General features: G+C 34.8%; 1 protein-coding gene across 2 annotated transcripts in view; it reads left to right on the top strand.

The window, feature by feature from the left end:
- LOC108709161 (neuroligin-4, X-linked) overlaps positions 1-25,723 on the top strand; it is a 164,113-nt gene that overhangs the window by 27,539 nt on the left and 110,851 nt on the right. The gene's annotated exons all lie outside the window — the stretch shown is intronic.

Below are 25,723 nucleotides of genomic sequence, written 5' to 3'. Positions count from 1 at the left end.
AATGTTTCCATCCTTGGGGTTCCATAAATTCCGAATAATTTGTGAATTTTTGAAAGTCAGATTTTATAAAAAAAAATCACAGATTTTTCGTGATTTTTGCATTCAGTTTAGTAAACAACCCCCTTAATGTTTGAGGTCTGTGTTAAGGTTAGTCCATCTTAATTGAACTTTGATTATGATATGGAATTTCATATTTTGAAATAACATGTTATTATTTTTATTTGTATCTGGTTGCGGGATCACTATGGTCTTTCTGATCCTAGATGTCCAAAAATGTATTATTTTGTTTCACTTTTCTATCTTGATCCCTTAATTAGGGGGGTAATATGAGCTTACCTCTTGAGTTAAACTGTTTACTAACCGGAAGTAGATTAGTTATTGGGTTTTCACTGCTGAGGCCTAGTTTCCTCTCTCTGTTTGAAGTTCTTACTGTGCCCCAAACTTTATACCTGCTAAATATCTCACTTTGTGCAGAACAGTCCCTATTTTTAGCTGGCTGCCCACAGTACCAGAATGCGCCTGTTGAATGTCCTGCATTATTAGCAAGCTCAAAGTATAAAGCTTGTTAGAGGTGAGATTGTGATGTCACCTACTAGTTTTTCAGTGTTGACAGACCTCAGACACATGACGAACAATTTGAGGAGGGGCACCTTTAAACATCACCAAATGTGAAAGAAAAACAGGTGTGTTTTCATGAACAGGTATGAACAGAGGAATAGCTTTAATGACATTCCTCTCGTCATTTTCCAAAAGGTATATGCTTTTTACTCCAATACAGTTTTACTTTTGGGATCTTTACTAGGTACTGACAAGATTGATTCAGTTTTGTTGCTAATCTCTTCTACCTGATTTGCTGATTTCAACCCTGTTGTGTACTTCACTGTTGCTTTAGCTTCATTTCTAATTTTTTTTGGACGCTTCCAATGCACTTTCACTGCTACTACTAGTACTAAATACAACTTCCAGCAGCTTTAGGAAACCTCCGCTTCTATGGCCAAAGTGCTGCCAATTTGTCTTTCTGTACCAGATCTGTTAATTTGCCAATCTCAGACTGCTTTTTTAGGTTTCTAAGCCTTTTAGATGCACTTCTCCATTAAACTCTTATCACTGAAACTTTGTTTGCAATTAGATTGTGATATTTACTTGTTCTTCAAATCCAGCTCGAGTTCTGGGCTTGTCTTTCTCCTCTGGTGGGTTTCATCATGAAGAGTATTCAAAGCCAAGCAGCATGCTAATAATTGTTTGAGGTTTCCTGCAAATAGTTTTTGCAATAAACAATTTAAATTCAAGTTTCTCAAAATTTTGAGAATTAAGCTCCAACAACACTTAAAAATATAAAATATAAAGATATACCATCTACAACCTGGCAAGTTCATATAGGAGTTGTATTAGCAAAATTCAGGCTAAGTTTCAATTTGAGAAATTCTCAAGACTTATTGACTTATTTGGCACACTTATTGAAATGATTGTTAATACTGTAAATGATTTTGCATCACTTGAGTTGTTTATTCCTATTTTTACATGGGTTTTTTGGTTTTGAGTTTTCAAACTTTTTTTATGATAAAAAATCTCACAAAATTAAATTTTTGATAAATATACCTCCCAGTTTTGCTGCTAAGCTGCTACTCACTGATCTGCCTGCTAGACATAGGGGTTCCTCATCATTACAGGGTCCATAAAGTGTATGACATTTATTATACATCTGACTACATTCAATTTAATCTGAGAAATCCCTTAAATTATGTTTCCCTCTTTGTTGAATAAGGTCCCAAAGGCTGACTACACTATAATCAATAATTGTAGTATTAAATCCCTTTTTTGAGATTTGGAAGGAATTACTAAAATAAATTATAAGACTTACAGGCACATAGCCCTGGAGAATTGCACTTTCTGATCCCTCTAGTGACCTTAGCATTATTACCTACTTTTATTAACTTATATGTAAACTGTTTTGTAAAAGTTTTGTCTTAAAGCATATTTTCTTCAAGTTAGCTACTGATATTGCCTGCCAACTTTAACCCTTCTTGACTGACTGAACCATCAGATTGTTGGCTACAATAATGCAATATTTGATAGATATCTGATTAGAGCTAGTTCAGACATCAATCTGAAAGGATAAAATATACTGTAGGTCATGAACTGTATATAGCTATGGAAGTGTTTCAATCCCAATGGATTTGCTAGGGCCGTGTGGGATCCCATCACTGAACTGGGGCCAAATGATTAGAATTTTAGAACATGATTAGAACATGAAAGTGAGTATTCCCTACTGGGACCAGTCCATCAAAGTCACATCTGCTACAGGTAGAGCATTTCCTATTGTTTTGAATGTGATGCGATTTTAGGCAGGAGAATTCCCTATCTGAGAAGACAATGTCTTAAATATCCCACAGCAAGCAATTCTTTTCCATAAATAATTCCATATATTATACTCGCATTTTAGAAAACGTGCTGCAATCATAGGTCTATGCTTAAGTGCCTAAAGGCACGAAACACTGATGGGGTAAATTTACTAACTTCCGAAAATTCACCAGCGTCGGCTTCGCTCACATCGCAACACAAGCCAGGCGTAGATTTGCCAGGACAACGCTAATTCACTAAAATCCGAAGTTGCGTCGAGGGCGCCGAATGCTGGTGAAGTTGCACTAGCGTTACTGCAGCAAGCGAAGTGAAAGTGCCCTAGCATTGCCTCATTTGCATATGGCGGCAAGTTAAAGTTGAATGGACGTATATGTTGCAGCAAATACATTACACTACACAAGACCTGGGAACCTTAATAAAATAAAATAAAGTTATTATATTGCCCTACACATGAGTCCAGTGTATAGTTTATGTGCCATATGTTAGGAAATGTATGGGGGAAGCCAGGTACCCCAGAAAAAATTATGATCTTTTGCAGCCTATCACCCTGAAAAATGAAAAGCCACCAGCATTTTTTGGGACTTAGAAAGATTTTCAGTTATTTTTAAGGAACTCCTATCTACTCTATTGCACTTCTCCTAGTCTGAGGTGGCGAATGCAAGTCTGGCGCAAGAGGTAACGTTCAGTAAAATCCACACAATTTGTGTAAATCATTCATTTAATTATTGGCATAAATATTGGCATTGTTCATACCCTTTGCTTTATTCTAACTGGTTGCTAGGTAACTGCACATTTATAATTTAGCACCTATGTTTATACATGGGCTGCAAGCTTCATTGTCTAACTAGTAGATTAGAACTAGGCCCTAACTAGTTGCTTTGAGGTGTTTCAATAGACCAAATATGCCCCAGTATTTGCAAAAGTATCTCAGCGAGGGTTACTAAGTCCAGCATAATTTTTCACAAACAAGAAATAGTGAGACAATAGGAAAGTTGTGGATTCAGATAAAAGAATCAAACATTTAGAAAATGATGATGAAGATAATTAGTTAAAATCTTGAGGCTCCGTTATACTGTTTGCCTCATATATATGTGAGGTATCTTCTACATTTTTCAAACTACTGTAAGAGTAATGAAATCCCTGATGTCTACTGATGAATAAAAAATGCTACCCTGTATGTTGCAGAATCCAAGACGCTATTATTTTTAAAACTCCTTTATTGCATGCTTTATTTGAGAGTTGGGATTTTCACATCCACAAGCAATATATATTCACAATCCCATCTCCACTCTCTCTGTATCAAAGGTACCTTCATTTCCCCAGGGTTTCTTGTTATTGTGCTTTAGTTATCTGAAAAAAAGATTAAAGTCAGATGTGTTTCAAATATTGTAAACAAGGTTCAAAACCTTTGAATGTTTCGAAGAAGACTTTAACCAGCCCGGATATGACTTTTGGGCATATAGTATGTACATCCAATATTATTTATACGGCTACAAGCAGAAATGTATTAGTTTTACAGAATGTCATGTTTATCCTGCTCCAAGATGCATTTGTTATATAATAGATTTGAATTCAACTTTTTCTTTTGTTTCCAGTATTTTTTTTTCTAATAATGTTCATTTTGCCAACCGCTAAAATATATTACATAAGAACACAAGGGTCATATTTATAAAGCTGTGTTAAAGAGATTCTGTCATGATTGTATGATGTACTTTCTATTTCTAAATTACACTGCTTACATTACAAATAATTCACTCAACTATATAACATTTTATTCCTGAACCAACAAACTGTAGGTATTTTTTCAGCTGTTGTATTGGTGTGTAGACAGACATTTTAGGTCATTGTGACTGATTCTGGGCTTTCAGAAAGTACCAGCACTACACAATGTAACTGCTTTTAAATAAGTTATTGATTCTGAAGGAGTCGCAATGGGACTATTGCGCATACAGTATAAACACGTTGCAATGCTGTCAGGAAACGATTTGGTTGTAAAGCTGTTGTTAGGCTTCTGGGGGAAAGGGAGGGGGTGATATTACTCCAGTTCGCATACAGCAGTAAAAAGCATGACGTCTCACATGACTTACTATTTCCTACTTTGCAGGTGTCTTTTGATCCTTAGATCAGAACTTACTGACCAATTATGCTCTATATAGTGATAGGCGAATTTATTCGCCAGGCGCGAATTTGCGACGAATTTGCGCGATTCGCCACCAGCGAATAAATTTGCAAAACGCACACGAAAATTTGCGGAAAAAAATGGTCGCCGGCATCAAAAAACGGGCGGCGGCGTCAAAAAACGGGCGCGGCGTCAAAAACGAGACGCCGGCGCGATTTCGGGAATTTTTCGCCGTTTTGCGAATTTCGCACATTTTTTGGCGAAGCGAAACGGCGCAAATTCGCCCATCACTAGCTCTATATAGTCCCCCTTCAAGTCACTGGTTGGCTACTGACTAGTAACAGGTAAGAGAGCTGTAAAGAAAGAAGTCATGTTCTGGCTATTATGTTAGACATCATTCACTCGTGTCTTCATAGATTACATTTTTGGATCAGTAGCTTTATTGAAAACATGTTTTATTTTATATAGTCAATCTATTTACCCAGTTTCATTTTTACACCGAAAAGATAATTTAAATGGTTTGTAATATTAATTCCTAATTTCTCATTTTAGAAGGGCATTTTTATGTGCCTCGTGAGAACGTTTTCTTTTTTTTAAAACAGGATTTCTTGATAGGGGGGGGGGCTTATTTATCAAAGTTCAAATCAATCTGACTTTTTTAATAAAAAAAAGTCTGACCAAACTAGAATCCACCATTGGACCTAATTTGTTTTGTTTTTTTTTTGTTTTTTGCATTTGATCTTTAATAAATAACCCCCTTAATGCACGATATTGTTTTTTTTTTGCTCTTTGTAGACTACACTTACTAGCCCCAATTGTATCTTTAACTTCTAAGAATGTTTGATGTAAGTCTTTTGTTGTCGATTTTATAGCTGGGCCAACTTTATCATTAATTGACATGTGCAGAATACTATTGCCAGCAATGTGATATTTCTGGAAAATGACTTTCAATAAAATAATTCATATACCCCTCCTCAGTATCCAGTAATTCTGATTACATTTTTTTGTAGACAAAGAAACAATAATTGTTTTTGGAATTCAATTTTTTTTATGATACAGTACATGTGACAGGTGCAAAGTTGCTTCAGTTCTAATATTTGAAAGCATTGAATACTTGGCATCGGTTACAAGACAGTAGAAAACATGTATTTTATCATATTATGCATCAAGGCTTAATACAACACCTGCTGTAATCCCCACTCTATTAAAGTAAGGACTGCAGGAGACTGTGTGTAAATCTTTACAGTTATTTAGTTATATAAATGTTAATTACAGTAAGACATGCAATAAAAGAAATCCTATAAATATGACTTTACTTTGCAGTGCAACAATAAATCTGAAGCATAATTTTAAATATGACCTTTTAAAATCATTACTACAGATTATGCTTCCCACAATTTCTCACCTTTAGCGACAAACGTATTTGTAAGGTAAATGGCAAACTACCTTTCTGTTAGTAACAAATGCAAAATAATTGCACTTAGTTGTTAAACCTGTGCTTGCAATTAAAGTTCAGGTCTATGATTCACTAGTTACATACTGTGAGACTTATTCAACAGAAATGTTCTCATCGACATGGAATGCAACAAAATGTTGTTATGCAAGATCCTGGGTAAAAGAAAGTCACTTAACCTCCATGTACTCTCTCACTGTGCCTTTATTCTAGCTCTGCTTTACTCATTTTTCACCCTTTACTGTGCGGGCATATTAAAAATTGCTTCTTTGTTCTCTATAAATGTAGCACATTCTGTGTCTGTCTTTATGCATTTCGGGAATTCTATTTCAGCTGACACTATTAATACTTCCTTGTATTACTTATTTTCCTATATTGAACACTCGTATTATTTTATATTGACATCATGACTATGTCTCTTACTAACTCACTCACTCTCTCTCTCTATATTTATATATATTTTATCTGTATGTGTATATATATATATATAATTTATTGCAAGAGTCTAACGTTTCGGCCTCCTCCGAGGCCTTTTTCAAAGTGCACTCCAAAGCCAAAAAGATCGCTCAGGTTCGTTTTTGGTTAAAAGATCATCCTTTATTGATTTACATCAGATTAAAAAGAAATGCTAGCTCATGGTCTGACGCGTTTCGTAACTATGTACTTCATCAGAGACCCCATTACACTGCACAAGGCTGGGAAAGCTTCATAAAATAAGTTCATAAAAGAGTTGTAGGGGGGAAAGAGGGTACCCCCAAAAAAATTTACGATCTTCTTCAACCTATCACCCTTAAAAAAGGAAAAGACGCCAGCGTTTTTTGGGACTTCAACTTTTTTTGAAGCAATCCCTATCTACTCTATTGCACTTCGCCTGGTCTCAGGTGGCGAAGGCAAGTCTGGCGCAAGAGGTAACGTTAGTGAATTAGCGTAGTTACGTCCTATTCGCCATAGCGCAACTTCGCCTGGCATAAGGGTGCGAAGTAGCTCTAGAGTAGGTCCAATTTATGACAGCGCCCGTTAGTAAATTGGCGAAGTAACGAAATGACGTCACACTGGCGAATTTGCGATAGCCTTAGCCGCTTCGTGCTTTTGTGAATTTGCCCCTATGTGTTTATGCATGTGGACACAGTATGACTGAAGGAAACAAAGCTTCTCAGAGACCATCCACTAAACAGTCAACAACTACTTTTTGTTAAAAAAAAAATGACGTGTCCTCATGTTGAATTGCGTATCTCAGTCCCCCTTCAACAGTTTTATTTCACGTTATCCCATATCTTTCATTGGCAATGAATTGCAGGAAAACGTTTGTCTAGGAGAATGTCATCCACCACTTTTGGTAGCTGATCTCCTGCTGACAAAGTCTCACCACACTGACCAATCAGATCATTTTATTTATGAGAAACCTCTTGCCTAGTATTCAAGTGGTAGTAGTATAATCAGTGGAGCAATTTAGCAAAGGACAAAACACATACCCATGGTTTTCAAAGGTTGTGAGCTACAGTTTGCAATCCATCTACCTCAAAAATCTCTATTGCTACACAGTAATAATATGGTATAGAAAAGGATGATAAGCAGATTTAAATAAAATTATGGAGGTGAAAACATCTTGCATTTTCTTACTATTATTTTCTAACTGTATCACTTCCTAGTTTATTTACTGTTCTTTTGAAATATCTCAAAGTTTGTATTTTCCGCTGTATTAAAAATTTGTTCCGTGGTCTCTCCAAAGAAAATTGGAAAACAGAATTAAAGTCACAAGAGTCCATTGTATTAGAGAGTATCTCCCAAAGACGCTGCTGTCAGTTTGTTTGGAGCTACTCATGAACAAAGCATTCTTTGTCTTTATGAAGCTTTCCCATAGATTTCCACTTAGTTTTGTATTTTGTTTTTGTGATTTATTTGTGAAGAAAACCATGGCAACCAATTACTACACATGGCATAGGACTCAACCTTAAAGTTTATTTGTAAAATATATGTAAAACCACATTTGAGAGAACAATGAACTTCTTATCCCAGATTAAAAGAATATTGAAGTGAAATAAATACAATAAAATATGGAGGACTTAAAACCTTTAGTACTATTAGTCTCTGAATCTTGTTAAGTTGAATTCTAGACTTATTAAATTTTTTCTATTTTAAATCATAAATTATATTCCCTACAATTTACACCCCTTTCTATTTAATTTAATGCAATGGGAGAGTGATTACATTTTGACTTATTCTGCTATCCTGGCAGAATGTTGGCTTAAATTTTCCTAAAGTATTAGCTGTTTCATTCTAGCAAGCCAATTAGAATGGCTGTAATTATACTGCCTCTATTAGAACTGCTTCTCTTTTGCTTTCTTCCACATGTGTGTTTATGTGTAAATAGTTATAGCTTGCCTACATTGTACAGGTATGGGACCTGTTATCCAGAATGCTTGGGACCGGTTGGTTTCCTCATAATGGATCTTTCCGTAATTTGGATCTTCATACCTTAAGTCTAGACTAGAAAATCATGTTAACATTAAATAAACCCAATAGGCTGGTTTTACCTCCAATATGTATTCATTATGGGGCAGATTTATCAAAGGTCAAGGTGAATTTTCGAATGAAAAAAAAAAATAGAATTTCAAGCTATTTTTTGTGTATTTTGACTAAGGAATAGTCCAAATTCGATTTGAATTTTAAAAAAAATTGAAAATTCGAATATCGAAATTTATCATGTACTGTCTCTTTAAAAATTCAATTTCGACCATTTGCCATCTAAAACTTGCAGAATTACTGTTTTAGCCTATGGGGGACCTCATAGAGCCTATTTGGAGTCAATTGGTGGACTTTGAAAAATCCATGTTTTTTTTGGAAAAACATCAAATGCGATATTACTTTGATTCAAATTTGGCCAAATACAGACCTATTCCATCGAAAATCGACCTATTCGACCAAAAAAAACCTTCTACTTAATTTCGGTTGGTCTTTTTGAATTCAATTTTTGAATTATTTTCAATTCGAAATTCGACCCTTGATAAATATGCCCCTATATGTATCTTAGTTTGGATCAAGTATAAGATACTGTTTTATTATTACAAAGAAAAAGGAAATAATTAATAAAAATGGATTATTTGAATAAAATGGAGTTTATGAGAGACGGTCATTCAGTAATTCAAAACTTTCTAGATAATGGGTTTCTGTATAATGGAGCCCATACCTGTATATCTTTCTCTATCTGTCTATCTGTTAATCTATTGGTCTGTTCATCTTTGTCACACTCCAATAAAATGTATATTTAAAAATGGGTTATAAAAATGAGGAGACACCATTGGCTCTGAATTAATTAAAATTAAGAGTATGTGAAGTAGAACAGCAATGTGTCTGGCATATTTAGAATAAGACTTTCAAACATTTCTATATGAATTAAAAATGTATACAGGGTGAAAAATATCCCACTTTATCTTTGATTAGGAAAATATTTAAGATAGATACTGTATACTGTAGTTTTATGTGTAGACTCAAGGGAATATGCTGAGAATGGTATTGGGCTTCTACAAAACAGCATAGTCCAATAGTATAGTTTTATTGTATTAAAAGCATGACTGAGATTTCAAAAACACGCTTGATATTTTTACCACGTTTTCATGAATCAGGCAGACTCTCAATTTGATATAATTCATTTGATACTATGAGCTATATTTATAAAGTGCTGAACTGGAAATTATACAGTTTTTTGCTGATTGTTTTAATCTGTTTGAGATTTTAATTCTACTTTTGTCCTAATTTTATAATTTTTTCCCATGTTGCCCTATTCATAAATATCTTTGAAATCCAATCTTATTCCAAAATTTCACAATATCAGACCTGCTAAAATTAAGATTAAGAAGAGCCATGTGCTCAGACAGCAAAGATTAGTTGGATACTACTTTATGGAGGAGATAGTGATTTCAGTCACAAAGATGTAGGGGCAGGAGGCCTCTGAGGCTGGGGTGTGGCAGCCCCATGCCTGGGAGCTAGACCAGGAGGGTCTGAGCTCCCTGATTCCAGAGTCTGGACTTGGAATGCTCGTGCTATGTACAGTGCTGGGAGCTACAGTTCAGAAAGTGCAGCAAGATACAGGTGCTTGGATAAAGGATGTCATCTCTGTGGATGCCTGCTCCAGCTCTCTGTGAACCTGTCAGCTCTGTGTAAGCCCCCAGGTCTACCTGGGGAGAGTAGAGGGAAAGAGAGGATCCAGGATGTCTTCCGTTTGTGACCCAGGGACTTTGCCTGGGATGGAGGGCCAGGATCTTGGACTGCATATATTCCCAGGGGGGAATGGGTAATGAAAATGTAAATGTGTTTTACTTTGCCTTTAATGTTACTTAAAGTTATTTGTTATACAGTACTTGTGTATTTGAATGTTTTCCTAATGGTGACCAACAAAGGGGTTTTATATATATATATATATATATATATATATATATATATATATATTGAAATGCTGTTGACCTAAATAAGTAGTTTTTTACTAGTACACCAACATCTACTTCACTACCCTTCAGTACCCTCCAAAGTATTTTAAATCTATGTTAACAGACAATTTCAATACTGACAGCTTTTAACAATAATCCAAAGAATGATTTTTTAAACACTTTATAAAAGGGCTACTTAATAATATGTGTGTATACTGTATATGTCTGTTTTGGATCTTTCCCTTTCTGCATATAGAAGTTGCGTAACATGATTACGTTGTTCCAGGTGATAGTAGATTGCAGACTGCACATAATTTGTATTACTTCCAGTATCTTGGAGGCCAGGAATGGCTGTTGCTAAATAACAGTTTTATTTAATTACCCTTCCTTGAAGGAGAATTAGATTTGTGGATGCCTTTAAATTAAACAGGTGGTGGACTGCAATTCATTGCTGGAATGAGCTAACAATTTCCTGCTGCTTGATAATTAAGGGGGTGGTTTTTTTAGTTAATTAGTTACATTTTCACCAAGGTTTGAGCTTTTCGTATTCACAGTAAGTTTATGAGTGTTCCACTTGTAATACAATTAGAATAAGTGTACATTAAAAATCAAAAGATGTCTAAGAGACAGATAAAACAATGTTAATGAGTAAAAGATTGAGTTGCCGTAAACAAATCCAGTGTCTTTATCCGTCTTTATCAGATTGGGTTTGTTTATATTGTATTGTGTTTAAAGGGGGATATAATTACTATTTATGCTTATATAAGGGGACCAAACAATACACTTTCTTAAGTAAAAACAGAGCTTTCTTACATAGAATATACATCCCTATGAATCATGTAAAATGGAAATTAATTGTCTATAGTTAATTATCTATAGCAGATGCTGGAATGTGTGATACCAGTCTACCATCTATTGCCATAAAATGTTTGTTCATTGATGTAAAAGGGAAATAGCTGGCCATTTTGAAGTTCTTGCTGAAGGCACAACAATATTACATTGTCCTTTTTCCAATAGCTTAAAAAAAGCTTTCCTAACTTGATACAGTAGATCTTGAACCAAGCCCATTATACAGTACATCAATAAGTGGGACTTTGATTGAAGTTAATTTCAGTTCTGCAGAATTAAAAATACCTTATAGGAGCATAAAAATACCTTTAAATATATATATATATATATATATATATATATATATATATATATAAATATGCGTGTGTGTCTGTGTGTGTGTATGTATACTGTGTTTATATATATATATTTATTATTATTATTATTATCATTATAAAAGATATGTGGCCAAATACAAAAATACGATAGCGGTATAACAATGTTTCTGGCGCCATCTGCACCCAATCTCAAGTTTATCTCTGTGTGAGTCATACTGTGACAATGGCTGTGGCATCTTTAAGTCCTCGGTCTCTGTGAGTGACAGAGTCAGCGCGAACGATCACCATGACGACGTCACACTACATACGTTCCAACACCATGAGCGATCCCAGCCACCCCGCCAGCCTCAGTATTGTTAGCCATCTTGTGAAAGGGCAACATGCCCACAGTATAGTATACAGCTTTGAGGCTTATTCATCCTAGTTATGGCTAAATGGAAGCACAATGTTTTATAATATACATTTATGTAAACATAAATCCGCATTACAAGTTCTCAAGCCCACTGCACATACATAAACATATACAACAGGACCAGCAAAAAATTAGTTAACATTAAATCAATCCTAATTAAATGAATAAATGAATAATCCTTATTAAGCCCTGTAGGGCTTAACAATCTCAACCATTGTACTTCTGCCTTTCTTAGTAACATTACCCTATCACCCCCTCTACAGGGTTGTATAACTCTGAACCTAAGGTCCTCGGCCGAGTGACCTTTTTCAAGACAATGTTTGGAAACAGGAAGTGTGTGATTATGAGTGTTCACTTTAGATCTATGTTGGGAAAATCCATCCCTAACTTTCTGGACCACCTCATCTACATAAATTAATTACATGGGCAAACCAACATATATACCACAAAATTAGTGTCACAACAAAAGTGTCCTCTAATCTTGAAAGAGCTATGTGTAACAGGATTTTCAAACATGGCACCTGACAACACAAATTTGCATTGAGCACAGCCTTTACATCGAAACCTTCCATCTCTGGGGGGACCAAGAAATGTATATTGTCTTGGCAAGGGAGTCATTTCTGCATGTACAAGTTTCTTGCCTATAGTGCATCCTTTTCTAAATGACATCATGGGCATTTGTCCATAAGTCCATAACTGTTGGATAGGCATCTTTTAAGAGATATCAATGCTTACAAAGTACTTGCTGAAAGTGCTCACTTTGGGAATAATATTGACCTACTAAAGTTATACGTTGTGTATTTGATATTTTGTAACCTATGTAGGTCCTGTCTTCATCTTGGCAGAAGCAATACTTTCATCCAAGACATCAACAGAATATCCCCTGTCTGTCAACTTGAATCACATTTTAGTTAAATCATGTTTAATTTGGGAAGGTTCATTTGTGATGCGACAAACTCTAGTGAATTGTGAATATATATATATATGTATATATATATATATATATATATATATATATATATATATATATATATATATATATATATATATATATATAATTTCAGAACTTACACATGTATCTCACACATGCACTTGTATCTATGGCAACTTTTGACTCAAGAGATGCTGGCAGTGGTCTGAAACAGAGTAATGTGAACTTTGGATCCAATATCAATTAGATCATCCAATAAGTCACCAAACATGATCCAAAGATACCTTATTACTTAAAGTTCCCTTTTAGCCAGAAGTAATCTGCACTCATGGGCTGGTGTATATCCAGTTCAACCTTCTTACCCTTCTTGTGATTATGATAGAACAAGATATATAGTCATGTTCTTGTATTATGAACAAAGGACTGATCCTTGTGTTCCTACTCCTTCCTCATCTAGTTGACTCAATACCTGTTGCTAAAACCAGACAGAATTACTTGGCAGATAAAACTTGCTGCTCTATTAACACCATCTGACAATACTGGAAGATTTTACTTTCCATCTGGAAACAAAGAATGACCCTTTCCTTGATTACAGAAGATAATGAAAAATGTTTTATAAAATTCATATCTGACACTGACAATTAAGTTTGATGCTTATTTTTTGTGACCACAATATTTTTATTTACAGATTATCCTCTAAAATTTGCAGATATTATTTATGAATTTCAATGTAATTAGGTGTATGGAGGTTTGTAATACATTTATAGGCTTTTATCAAAACCTTTATGGTTTTTTCAGTTGGTAAATTTTCACTTTTTCTGTTTCAGTGCTTTTGCTAAAGAGTGATGACAGATACATTGTGCTTTAGTTTCAACACATGATTAAATGCTTAGTTAAAATGACCTTTCTCAACAGAACAAATGTATTCTATTTTTAGATTATTCATGGCTGTGTGAATACATACTCAATCTTGCTTCTGTTTGAGTAGTGTGTTTTATACAAGGTTATTGAGGCAGATGAGATTGTAGCATACCAGCATCAAATGACTCCCAGTATTGTAACCTGTCTTATTGTGCTTTTAATCTAGCACTAACAATTACATTTAATTATTTAATTCCCCATTGACTGTAAGGGAGTTATTTATTAAAACTCGATTTCTAGTTCGGTTTTTAGTGAAAAAAACTTTCATTTCAGAGAAAAAAAACATACATTTTTTCAAGATTTATTATGCTCCAAAGTTGCTAAAAGTCTAAATCCAAAAATACTCCATCTAAAACCTAATGGATCCAGGTAAAAGGCAATGGCAACTGTCCCTTTAACCATTGAAGATGTTTTTTGAACTTCAAAATTTTGGGAGTTGTGGGTGTTTGGCACTGTTTTCTGCTTAAAAACTCGACAAATTCAAGTTATTTGTTGCAATTGTTTTTTTATTCCAAAAACTATACAGATGTGATGTATATCTTTATACTCCTGATATTTTTTATTTATACATAGTATGGGGTTGTGGGGCTGCCAACTAAGGCCGAAAGTAGTATGAAGGGAAAAATGAGAGCCATGTTGTGGCTGAATGTATGTTTACTACCATAGATATTTCTAAAATCCTAACTTGGAGTCTGTTTAATGGTGAGATTGAGATCAACAATAATTTGCTCTGGATATTCTGAGAACAGTACATAATATTTTTTTTCAAATATCATGAAATATGATACTGCTTTTATATATTATTTAACGAGAAGTTTAACGTCATCTGTAAGCCCTTCTGCTCATGGCAAAGGATATCTTTTTCCCCCAGTTTTTTTTTACAAGCTAACCATGAAATGCCATTAGTCTGTATCAGGGTTTTTTAAATTAAGAGGCAGGAGTCAACCTGCTTTTAAGACTAATTAAATGGAGTATTAACCTCCAAAAAAAATTCCCCAACAGCCCAACCATGTATCAAGTAATGCTAATACATACACACACATATACACACATAAATCATCATGCCTACCACTGTAATTTCCGTGTACAGTATGTGCAATGAATGATATAAACTCCATACATGAAGTGCAGTCAGATGAGCATGCTGAAAAACCAAAGGATTCATTGCACCATCTGTTAAAATTATGGAAGTCCACATGCAGCTTGGGTTATGCTGTGAAAACAGATGGCACACTCTAAATAATCTGAACTGTAATCATTTTACACAGCACCATTTTAAGACTCCTGATAAATATTTTTTATTGCATCAAGAAAACTGAGAATGACATTGGTCCATCACAAATTGGAAAGAGATATGTCTGCTGTCTACTTTACAAGGAAACGTAAAATAATGGCATCTCTTTAATGCAATAAGGCTTTGTTTTGTTTCTTGTTCCCAGAAATGCACTTGGTATTTTCTTAAAGACTCATTTGAAACTGATGCTAATGAACTGATAACCTTCAACTGAGATGTAATTTCCCTTAAGGGAAGATATAGTACCATAGAGAAAAGCTTAGAAAATGATATAAACGTCTTCTAGAGAAACAGCAGCACATTTTGTTACTGTTAAACATTTTGAGCTTTATAGTGAGTTTGAAGGTCAGTGTAGAAGTAAATGAACTGCAGCCATAGATCTCTAAACCAACAGAAGTAGCACATATTGAGTCATTACTATGCAGAACTTGCAATTGAAGAAATTGGACAAAATCAGTAACAAAAATTAGGAGGCACATTACGATCACATGCTTTCATAAGGAGAAAAAGTAAATAATTAGAGGCCAATTTATGAATATTAACAATTTTTTACTGATTGGCAACCACAGAGTCTATGGCACTGACATTCTAGTACAGAGTGCTACTGCTTCTGTATATTTTATGGTTTTTCAACATTTTGCTTGTTATTTGTAAAAAGTGCCTATAAGAATGCTAGGGGGGTTATTTATCAAATTGTCCATATGTTCGCACACTCAAAAAAGCCCAATTTAGAGAACACAAGTGGTTTTAAAAAAGTTTTGTTTTACTTTTCTGCAGAAAAAAATCACATAAACAACGCCATAGAACAAATGGGATAATTTGTATAACATCAAAAACAATATACAATGTCTAGCACCCATTGATTATACATAGCAAGCAAGACATCAACAAGGAGTGGATACACCTACCAGCAAAATGAGAATGGCCCCAACGTTTTGGCACCAAGGCCTTTGTCAAGGGGATTCTGATGTTTACCGAGTTTGGTAGAGGTATAAATACTCTGATCAATCACTAACAGGGCGCTTTGTTCGCGCACTTCCTATACCTATACCAGGTATGTGATGTCACTTCCGCCTACGTCACTTCCACCGATGAATCATCTGACTTGGTGACGTGGCTCTATACTTTCACTGACAAATTATGCCATTTGTTCAATGACGTTGTTTATGTGAATTTTTTCTGCATAAAAGTAAAACAAAACTTTTTTAAAACCACTCGTGTTCTCTAAATTGTGTTTTTTTGAGTGTGCAAACATATGGACAAATTGCATAGTTACTAGTTACCTTAAGTAGGGGTAACATTTGTTTCTGCACCTCATATTACTTTTTGAAAGATTTGGTGTGCACTTCCTTTTGCTATTAATTCTGTGGGTTATTTATCAAAGTCTGAATTTATCTCAATATTTTCTGGTACAAACTCTGATCAAATTCGCTCAGGTTTTTTACGCTTATTTATTATTAAATTTTCCCAAAATTTTGCTTTGCGGGGAAAAATCCAATTTTCATAATTTTTTATGGATTTTTCATCCATTTTGCTTGATTAATTTCACCCAAAAACTCTGAAAACTGGTGTATTGCACGAAACCCAGCGCACATCAAAAAAAACATTGGGACTTCTCCCATTGACTTATATGCAACCTCGACAGGTCTGAGATGCCAAATTTTCAGATTCAGACTTTTCTATCCTCTGGGTTTAATGAATTCTGAAAAATGCATGATTTTTTAAAAGTCCGATTTTATAAAAAAAAAAATCACAAATTTTACTTGATTTTTGCATTCAGAGTTGTTTGTATGTGTTAACTATGCTTAAAACTTATTAGGGTTCATTTATCAACCCCGGGTTGTAGTGTTAGTGTTAGTAATGTATCTCATGTTCTAGCCATGGCATCCTTGGTAAACCTAATTCTGATTAATAATCATTGATGGTTAATAAAAACACTTCTTGTTCTTTTGTATGTTTTTGACCAGGTCAGTTGAATCATTTTATTTAATATGGAAGTGGTGTGTGATTGGGGAAGCAATTAAATATGTTTACATGGAATATTTCAGTATGGTTTTTCTTTTGTGTAATTATGAGAGCGATGGCAACATGCATGATTCTAGGGGCCTCACATGTGACCCTAACAATTCTGAAGACTGTACAGTTTAGTTCATATCTCAGTTTAGCTGCACCTGATAAAAGAATGATTTCAATAGAATGCTTTTGTTTGACTGCATCTCCACTATTGTGCTTTATGTTGGGAAAATATTCGTGAATTTTAAGACATTGTTTATGCCGCGCAGTTGGTCTGAGCATTAATACACTTACTTTAAACACAGTAACATATCACTGTATTGACTTTTAATTAGATGTGTCACTGTGAATTATATTACACAGTGACAGCAGCAGTCAAAACAAGCTTTTCTGGGGGAAGGGCATCTGTTAAGAGTCTGTGCCAAAAGCAGTGTTTTTGATTGTAGTTTTCCCCTTAAACACTACAATGTTCAAAAACGTGCCAAAAAAAATCTGTAGCGGAGAAAGGGGTTGAAATATCCGAGAGGAGGTAAGGGAATCCTGGTATACTTTAATAAAAGAATTTGGAAAATCCCGCAAGGTCACAGAAAGATTCTTTATGTCTCAAGTTCCTCCCTTCAGGAATCTTTAGTGTCCTTTGGTGACAGTTCCCGGGCTGTTTTGAAGAATGAACAATGGATTTATTGTAAAAGGGAAATAAAAAAAAGCAATAAATACTAACTAACGACCTTCCTCCATTACTGCCCTTGACCTGAAATACAACGTTTATTGCTTGAGAGGCCATTAACTGCTCTCTGGATAACTGGTGGGTGATCATGGGGGTGAGGGCACATTATTAAGTCTTATTCCACAGAAGGTCAATAGTTAATTTTGGAAATTCAGGACAATGTGTGACAAATATATGCTGAAGATTTTGGCAAGATGTGGGAGGAGATATAGGCATGAACTGTTTTAGTAGGTTTTTTGAATCGTTGCACATTGAGGAAATGATCCTGAGGAGAACAATGTATTTTTCTATTATTTTATTTGTATTTTTTAGTGATATAGTTCAAGTTTCTGCTTCCATCCATTCTTTACTCATGAGAGTGAGGGCAACATGCAATATTCTGTTTAATTGCATAATTAGTGTGGTTATCTGTGAATTAAATATTTTTGATAAATGCAAGACTACATATATGCAATGATATGCCCTTTACATCTTCTTGTAAGCACTGGAATCTAAACATTAAAAATTACCCATATTTTGCGATCTAAATAGATTAGACGAGAGAGAGAGAGAGACAAAAATGGTTGTCAAATAGTAAATGACAAATGTTACCTGCAGATTTTTTGCACTGGAGCATCAATCATTTTCACATTAATCTGTGATCAGGATTTACCTGTTCTACACTCTCATCTTGGCTGTAGCAAGCAATGCCAATCAGCAGCATCAAGGGCAAATAAGGTCTTGAGTTGTATTAAATGGGGCAGAGAGTCACGGGAGGAGGGGGTCATTCTTCCACTGTATAGAGCACTGGTAAGGCCCCATCTAGAATATGCCGTACAGTTTTGGTCTCCATCACTCAAACAGGACATTATTGTATTAGAGAGGGTACAGAGAAGGGCAACTAAGCTGGTAAAAGGTATTGAAAATCTTAGCTAAAAGAAAGACTGGCCAAATTGGGGTGAGAAGGGGAAAAATGTTTTACCTTCTTTTGTGACAAAAAGTCAGGCAATTTCCCTCCCTGCCCCTCATTTGCATATGCAAATTAGGATTCCTATTCAGTTCGGCCGTGCAGAAGGATTCGGCTGAATCCAGCTGAAAAAGGTTGAATCCCGCCCGAATCCCGAATTTGCAGAAAAAGTTAAGTGGTCGCCAGGTTAAACACCAACCCTCGTAATAAATTGTCTTGGTAGTTAACTGGTGCTGCTCCAATAGCTAAAACAGGAATATTAATCAGATGAGATATATCAAGACATGAAGAATAAAAAGTAGTGTTTATATTTTTTAAGTTTTTTAAGTTTTTTATTTTTTAAGTTGCCAAATATAGGAGTAAATATAAAAAGGAATGAACACCCCAAAGAAATCCTGTACAGTATCATTTTTGTGTCCCCTTGGGCATTCATCCCTACCCCTTCAGAATTGGGACCAAAAAGTGTTTACTGATTATGCATTTGATTTGGGGTGCTAGTTATCCCCAACCTGAGATCTCCTATTAGCTATGCATGAGCATTTTCTGTAATATTTTCTATTGATATTTTTTTAGTACCAAATATCTATGGCATAATACTGGCATACAGTGTTTTACAGGTCAGTGATCAGAATGATACCATTCAGAATAATACCAACACGAGGGATGTCTCATAATCCAGCATCCCTAGAAACCATTCCTCCAGACCAGTTGGATAGCCTTTTTGGTATCTCTGGAAGCATGTGATCTCTGAAAAGTCAATATGTAATTTATAAGGGTATGAACCCCACATCAAAGGGTATATGAATCTCCTTAGTGTGGGAATAGATCTCCTACGGGCTTTCTGGATATCTAAGTCTCAGGAATACTGTATGATATAGTTCAAGGCAGTTTAGATACAGTAGTTTGTGGCCATCAAACATAAATAAGGAATTGGTGTAGGTTTTATAGGTTTCTTAAATAAATACATGGTTGTTGTGTGTTGTGCCTGCTTAGACTGCATTTTAACCAAATAATCAGAATTTAAAAAAATAAAATTCTGTAATAATAAAACAGTAGCTTTTACTTGATCCAGAATAAGATATAATTAATCCTTATTGGCGGCAGAACTAGTCTATTCGGTTTATTTAATCTTTACATGATTTTCTAGTAGACTTAAAGTATGAAGCTCTAAATTATGGAAAGATCTGTTATCCAGAAAACCTGGATCTGTATTATGAATTATACAGTTAGCTGTACACAGATGTATTCAAGCACAATACAGAGCTTGAAATGCAGATTTAACGCCTGAAGGGTAACTAGTCTAATATCACCTGCCCAAAGCGATAGGTTTGGTTCACTGCTACTTGGTTTGAACGTTTTGGGTCATTGTATCTTTTTCTATGTCCCAAAATCAGCAGTTATACACAAATAAAGTTATGAACCCTTTACAGACACAACATCCACCAAAGAGTCTCTGTTTTTGCAATCATATTTTCTGATCAGAGACAGTTTCTGGAATACCGAGAGACTACAGAGTATTGCCTACTAGACATGTATGCATTTTTAATGGAGTTGTTACCTTTTTTGAAATGCCGTTTATGGTTGTAAAGCCCATTTAATTGGTTTCTAAAAAAAACATTATTTGAACAGTGCTTCGATTTCCCACTTTATTATTGTCTTTCTATAGTTGAAGCTGAAAGAAAAAGCATTTGTTTGGGATGAGACTTTCTCATTTCATAATTGCAGACATCATTATATCAGTACACGATATGGACATGATAGCATTGCTGTTCTATGGTACTGTACAGTAAATAAGAACCCACATAAAAAAATAATGTACTCAATCTTCAGTCTTAAATATTATGTTGTAAATAATACTCAGAAATAAATATATATATATATATCAGTTACTACTCGTGTAATAGTCTGATTTTTGCTTCGTTAAAAAAATTTCTGCTCTCTAACAATTAGAAACATTTAGCTATTTTATATCAGTGGGAATGAGAGCGTCCAAAAAACAATACAAACTATTAACCTCAATTAGGCTATGCATAGTAATGATTGTATATTTGTCTTTTCTCTTTTTAAATGTCATTAGAAGAATCATAATTAATAAACATGCATTTCTTAAGATCAAAAATACCCTTTATTTGTGTATAATTTCAATGATGCAGATGAAGATGAATACACGACCTTATGGAGCAGTTCATTATGATTTCAGTTAATGATTTACAGTGTTTCCAATATGATTGACATCCAATAACACACTTATAAAGGATATGTATAGAAACACAATGGGGAACACTAACTTACAGGCTGCTGACACCTGAGGTGAGTTTCTCAACTTGCCTCAACTTGTTCCTCAACTCATGGCATCAGCCTCCCTGCACATTAGTGACTCACCTCAGTCACCTGTATAAGGCAGAATCCCCATTAAACCAATCCAAAGACTGCCCCTCTTTGTCATCCTCAGGATTACCTGCTGTTACCTGCTCTAAACTTCCTCACCCTTTAAACCTGCTGAAAGAAGAGTTATATTAAGTCTAATGTATTTGATGTGCCTCTTCCACTGCAGCAAGTTTAATATCTCTAATCTTATATTTTTGCATTAATTATACATGTTACTAGACAACAAAATGCCAATGACAAGGGGACTCCTCAACCGACCCTTCACTTTCAGCCATCCTTCTGCACAAGCAGTAGTAGCGTCTGTATCAATCAACCCACCATATAGTCACAGGAGAGAACCTCCTCTACTAAATTTACTTGTGCAGTATTCTGGAAAGGTCCTGCCATTGCTGTGAAAAATAAAACTTGAAATACACTATATATCCACCGTTTTGACCCAGAGGAAGGCAAAAAAAAAACCCAGCCTGAAGCCAGTGCCAATTAGTCTATGCCTCAAGAGGTAAAACGTTCCTTCCTGACCCCAATGGCAATCAGAAACATTCCCCGGATCAAATGAATTTGTCATTCATTCAACAGGCATAATAACATGCAACTGACTTTTTGACATTTAAGAGCATATTTATCAAGGGTCTAAATTTTGAATTTGAAAAACTTTGAAGTTTGAATTCAAAAAGACCAACCAAGATTAAGTCAAAGTTTGTTTTTGGCCAAATAGATCCTTATTCTATCGAATAGGTCCGTATTTGGCCGAATTTGAATTGTACGAATCGAAGTTATAGGTCAATCGATCGAATTCAAATAAAAAAAAACTTAGATTTTTCAAAGTCCACCAATTGACTCCAAATGGGTTCTAGGAGGTTCCCCATAGACTAAAAAAGCAACTAGGCAGGTTTTAGATGGTGAATGGTCGAAGCTGAGTTTTTATAGAAGACCGTACATGATAAATTTTGATATTTAAATCTTAAAAATGTTTTCAATTTCAAATTTTTTCACATTTCAAATTTGGACTATTCCCTAGTTTAAGCACACAAAAAGTAGCTTGAAATTTGAATTTTTTTTAATTACAAAATTCACCTCGACCTTTGATAAATCTACCCCTTATACTGTATAACCATAGCAAAAACCACAACTATATCAGTGCATGCAGGAAAGCATGGTATTGATAACATTTGGTTAATAATAGATAATTAGAGAACATAAAGAAGAGAAACTCATGACATTTCACAAAATATTCAAAAAGGAGGTGATGTTTCTACCTCCTCTGAAGATAAGGAAGTGAACTGCTTCTTCCCCTGACATCACATCCACTCTGACTCCGCTCCCAGCCCAGCTTCCCCTGCCTTAACTCATTCCTTCTCATTCAATCACAGCTGCATCTGATTCTGCCAATCTTTAAAGATAAACCAGTGTAATCTGACTGCTGCTCATTCAGACCCCTTGTCATGCAGACCATACACTTATAGCTCAAGGGCTTTCCTTTACAGGGTAACATAGAAAACCTCCAGAGTGACCAGTAACCAAAGCACAGGAATTTAGTGAAAGATGCAGTAGATGAATATTTTGCAGAAAAATCAACTTACATTAATCATCTAATGGGAAACAGTGTTCCAGAATACACAGAGGCAACCGAGTCAGTAAAGCCTTGTCTGACAGAACTCAATAGTGAGGAATGTTTGTGTCCTCTTCCCTATAACATAAATCGATTTGATTACTTCATAGTCTGCTCCTACTTGTGAGAATACACTTATGAAATGAGGCCATGACCTGGATCATCGATTTATGAGGGTGACAGAGGGGAAAAGGTATACAGACTATTACGCTTAAAAAAAAAAAATCTTAGCTTCTTTTGTATAAAAATACATTTCTCCTTATAAAACAGTTATGGGCAGATTTATCAAGGGTCGAATTGAAAATTCAAATTTTTAAATTCAAATATCGAGTTTATTTTAGTGTAATTCGACTAGGGAATAGTCCAAATTTGATCACAGTTTAAAAAAAATTCGAAATTCAAATTTGATTCGAGTTTGCAGCTCAATCTTTTTTTTTTAATAGATCTTTTTAATAGATTTAGAATAGTAATTTTTCTTTAAAATTTCGAGTTTGTGGGAGTTGATGAGTGTTTTTAGAAACTCCCATAAACTCGAAATTTGAGCCTCGAAAAATTTTCCTGTCCACTTATCAGGAGTAAAGTCAACAGTTGTGCTTTTTACATTTTCTTTCCTTATAATGTTCACCTCATTCTGCAAATTGCATTAATAAAAAGCCCCGTTTCATGCTTCATACACTATGGGGCAGATTTATCAAGGGTCGAATTTCGAGGGGTAAAAAACCCTTGAATTCAACCCTCGAAGTAAAATCCTTCGAATTCGATATTCAATTTTAGCGCAAAAGGTTCAATCGAATAAAAATCATTTGATCGAATAAAAATCGTTCGATCGAACGATTTTAAGTGATCGATCAAGGGATTTTTATTCAACCAAAAAAAAAAACCATAGAAAAATGCTGTGGAAGATCCCCATAGGCTAACATTGGACTTCGGTAGCTTTAATTTGGCGAAGTATGAAGTCAAAGGTTTTTTTAGAGAGACAGTACTTCGATTATCGAATGGTCAAACGATTTTTACTTTGAATCGTTCCAATCATATGATTCGATTGAATTAGATAGAATTTGACCAATTCGATGGTCGAAGTACCCAAAAAATTACTTGAAATTCGAATATTTTTTGATTCAAAACTTTTCAATCTAGCTTAGTAAATCTGCCCCTCGGAGTGTTAAGCCATACTTCATATATGTGACATTCTAGCAAAAGATTATTATAATAGCAACCAATTGTTGGTTTTAAAATGTATTTTGCACAACCTTAAAAAGTAAAGAAAATTAATTATTCTGTTACATTAATCTGTTAGTGGGTTGTTTCCTGAAAGGGTTAATCTGCCAGGGGGCAGTTCGAATGTGATGTCAGTTCTGTTTGCGTTATAATAAATTTGTATGTTAATGCTTATGTGCCATGAAAGATGTAGATTATTGGAGACTGATGACATTGCTGCAATATCTGAAGCCTGAATTGTGAAACAAATCTCAATTTGGTATCGAACATGGACTTGCTTAATAAAAAGTGTATTTATTTAGCCCATGCACACATGTACAAAGTGAAACATTTTAGGCCCCCCTGGGCTCTTTAGCAAGCCTAGTGAATGTCATCTCATGTCTACAATCTCACGAGTTCCAAGGTATATAAAGGGCTTGATAAACGGCCTATTCAGATGTTTTAATCATTTCAATTGCATTAGTGGTTTTAGGGAAAAACATTTTTTCCATGGTTTCAAAAACCCATAAAAACTATACAAATTCAAATTTTAAAAAATGGACCACTCAAGTCGTTATCATTGGCGTGTTACAAAAAAACACTAACATGCTCTGAATTCAGGGGATTGAGTAGTGCCAGTTTGGCATGCTTTCAGGATTGATATTCAGTAAAGTTTGCCACATTTATATAGTATGGGTAAAAGTGTTATTTTAAAAATGTTTTTCTAATTTAGTGCTGGAGAGTTAGTGGGAATTTAGCAAAATGAATATTATTAAGGATCTCTATTATTAAGGTAGACTAATTAAGGTAGACAGCACAGTAATGTAGTTTAAAATGTAGCTGCAGAGAGCTCAGCAAATAAAAATTAAGTATGACTAGATTACTTTTTTCCACAAAATGGCACATCTGTAGTAATTAAATATGTGGGGGGTAAATGTTAATATTGTCTTAATCCATCTTCAAAATGCATTGTTTCACTTTTAATATAAAAAATGATTTAAAGAAAATACGTTTTATCCATCTGACAACTGGATGAAGAGTAAATCTTCCTTCACTTTTTAAGTGGCAGAGTTTTTTAAACAATGCAGAATGGAAAACCAGTGGGTTAAGAAAGTGGAAACCTTGATTGAAGGATAAATGGTGGAGAGATAGTATAAGTAATTGGGAGTTGCAATTCCTCTTTTGTTTTGCCAACACAGTGGAGTTTTCCAGGTGAAAAGAGTGGTTATTTTGGATAATTTCTAGAGACTGACCTGATGCTGCCCTGGTCATGATGTGCAGGCTCATTTATTAAATAAACAAAGTATGGGTGAATAAAAGTGCTGAATGATGCACTAAAAAACATATGTGGAGAAAAAATCTGAAAACCTCTAAAAGTCCAAATTGATTTAAAGCAGTCCAATATGATCAACACAGCTTCTATATTTATAGACTTTTGTGTGTTTTTTTACTTCTAAATCTAAAGAAAGTACATACAGTACAGTGTACATAAATGACCCCTTAGATTGATACTGCATCTGTTTCTGCAGCCAATTAAAGGGGCCCCAGCTGAACTTAAAATTGTACATTCAACCCCCCGCACACTTCCTTTGTTTTTGCTCTAGTACAGTTCTATATTAAAACGGTATTTTCTTAATTACCTGGAGAAATGTTAAAACTCAACAGCTCAAAAGTAGGGATGGGTGAATTTTTTCACCTTGTTTCCCCGCAAAAATGACGCCCATAGCCTTATATAGAGTTGTCAAAAAAAAAAAGACGCACA

The sequence above is a fragment of the Xenopus laevis genome, chromosome 2S (assembly GCF_017654675.1).
Source record: "Xenopus laevis strain J_2021 chromosome 2S, Xenopus_laevis_v10.1, whole genome shotgun sequence".
Lineage (NCBI taxonomy): Eukaryota > Metazoa > Chordata > Amphibia > Anura > Pipidae > Xenopus > Xenopus laevis.
This window is presented reverse-complemented; position numbering and strand designations above follow the sequence as displayed.